The 2,636-nt window shown below is 40.7% G+C and overlaps 1 non-coding gene across 1 annotated transcript; it reads left to right on the top strand.

The window, feature by feature from the left end:
• Nucleotides 1-1,067: 1,067 nt before the first annotated feature.
• Nucleotides 1,068-1,139, top strand: TRNAD-GUC. Its single transcript has one exon. It is a non-coding gene; the product is annotated as a tRNA-Asp (tRNA).
• The last annotated feature ends 1,497 nt before the right edge of the window (nucleotides 1,140-2,636 follow it).

The raw sequence follows: 2,636 nt of genomic DNA, 5'->3' as shown, positions 1-2,636 counted from the left end.
ATACTCAAATGAGAACTGCTTTGTATCAAAAATGCTTGGCTTTAGATTATTTGCTAGCGCAGGAAGGGGGTGTTTGCGGAAAATTTAACCTTAGTAATTGTTGTTTAAAAATCAATGATGAAGGAGAAGCTGTAGATGAACTTGTGAAGGAAATGAAGAAAATTGCACATGTCCCAGTTCAGACTTGAAATGGAATCGATTTAGGAGATTTTGGAAAGGCTTTATGGGCAATGATTGGTTTACTAAGATTGGGATTGTTATATTATGGTCATTTGCAGGACTGTTAGTAATTCCATGTTTAATACCTTGTTTTATTAGACTAATTCATTCGGTCATACAAGGAATGCAGATAACTGCAGTACCTGCTGATTCAGAACTGGGAAAAGGGAAAACTCATTCCCTAATGATACTAAAAACAAAAGAAGATCCAGAATTGATACCAATTTTGCAAGTATTGACTCGATTAGAAACAAAAACACGAATCAATGTTATCAAAAAGAAAATGGGGGATTGTGAGATGTGTCAGTCTGATTCGTGTTAAAACAATGTGGAGGTCGTGGGGAAGATGCGACCTCTGGGGCTATTTTGGCTGTCCTTGTACAGAGAAAAGATTGAGAACAAGTAGAATGGAGTGTATAATTGTATATGACCCATAAGGAACCAGAAAGGAGACACTTATCTGAGCTCTCCTCAGAAACGAGACAATACCAGTCCCGTGGTTTGAGCAAGAGCCAGGAAGTAACTGAGTCTGCGCAAGAAGGAAAGGTTAATAGAGGGTGACAAAGAGGAGAAGAGCCTTCATCCCACCGCGACCACCGACAACCACCAGCAGGGGACACTGCGCAGGCATGGATGGGAGGAGAGCAAATTATAATATGAAGCGGGGACAGGTCATGCATATGTATAAGCGTATTGCGAAATTCTATGAATATGTATTAGTTAAAGAAATATAAACCCGAAAGGAGAACTGTACGGCGTGCATGTCAATGGACCAGAGTGTGTCCCTATGCACCCAGCACTGTTTGCTTGCCTTTACTCATTTAATAAATTGTAAACTTTATATGGAATCCTCGTTAGTATAGTGGTTAGTATCCCCGCCTGTCACGTGGGAGACCGGGGTTCGATTCCCCGACGGGGAGCCACTGTTTAAGGCTAAATCATTTATCACAAAGTCGAAAATCAGCAGATACACCAAGAAACACTTAAAATGACAAAACATGATGGAAAAGCACGAAAAACTGCCAGAAATGCAAGAAAGCTGAAAAAATTCCAAATAAGTAGAAAAAAACAAAACTCAACGCTTATTGCCAGAAACTCCTAAATTGCCATTATATGTAGCAAATATCAGTCACCAATATCAGTCAGAAACTAATAAAGACTTGAAAAATTTACAAAAAAGACAAAAAAGACAAAACAAGACAGTTATGCCTAGAAACTCTTAAATTGCCACAATATGGTGAAAAAGCACCAATATCCTCCAGTAGAGTTAAAAAGCTGAAAAAGTGATTAAAAAGGTGAAAAAGACTAAAAGCAGCAGTTATGTTAAGAATCTCTTAAATTGCTACAATATGATGCAAAACCATTAACGTCAGCCAGAAAGGCCAAAAAGCTGAAAAAGTGCCAAATAAGACAAAAAGATCGAAAAACAGCAGAATTGCCAGGAAACCCTTAAAATGCCTATATATATATTGAAAAAGCAGAAGATAATATCAACACAAAGGTCAAAAACCTGAGAGAGAAATAAAGCGAAAAAGCAGATAATCAGGAGAAATGCCAAAAAGCATTAAAGTACTAAGATAGGACGATAAAGAACCATAAAAATGCCATAAAAGCCAAAAAGCTGAGAAAGTGCAAAAAAGTCTAAAACTGAAATAGAAGCGCTTCCCAGGGAAGGTGGGGCCAACAACAGCTTTCAGTCCTAGTTGCTTAGGTATTACAGCAAGACTCGGTGCTTTGCTGTTTATGAGCTGGGCTCCAGACTGCCACTCAAGAAACAGGGGCAAAAACATCAGCTGCACAGCCAACCGCAGAAGTGTACAGCCCAAGGTTTTGTGGGTCTACCGAAGAACTTCCCAGGGAAGGTCAGGCCCCATAACATCTTTCCATCCTAGTCCCTTTGATGTTGGTGCAGGAGCCAGCCTTTTACTATGTCAGAGCTTGGCGGTGTCCAGCAGCAAAGAAAATGTGAAGCCAACGTTGGCTTCTTAGAGAAGCAGAGAAGCGCAGAGCCCAATGTTTTGTGTGGCTACAGGATATCTTCCCAGGGAAGGTGAGGCCAACACCAGCTTTCAGTCCTAGTCCCGTTGGTTCTATAGCAGGACCCGGACATCTGTTGTTGCAGAGCTGGGCCCTGGACAGCAACTTAAAAAACAGAGGTGAAGAAGTGTCCTGCCCTGGCAAGCACAGAGTTTTCTCCCTAAAAATCAGAGTTTGAGCCCTAAAAAGAGAGTTTTGGCCCTGAAAGTGAGAGTTCGGAGCCTACAAATGGGATCATGAGGCCTTAAAATAAGAGTTTGGGCTCTTGAAATTGAGCAGTTAAGTCATAAATTGGCAAGGTTTTGGGACATAAGAAGGAGAGTTTGGGCTCTTAAAGTAAGAATTTTGCCCAGATTGTCAACAATTAAGCCCAACATCTA

The sequence above is a fragment of the Mesitornis unicolor genome, unplaced genomic scaffold (assembly GCF_000695765.1).
Source record: "Mesitornis unicolor isolate BGI_N332 unplaced genomic scaffold, ASM69576v1 scaffold8747, whole genome shotgun sequence".
In the NCBI taxonomy this organism is placed as follows: Eukaryota; Metazoa; Chordata; class Aves; order Mesitornithiformes; family Mesitornithidae; genus Mesitornis; species Mesitornis unicolor.
This window is presented reverse-complemented; position numbering and strand designations above follow the sequence as displayed.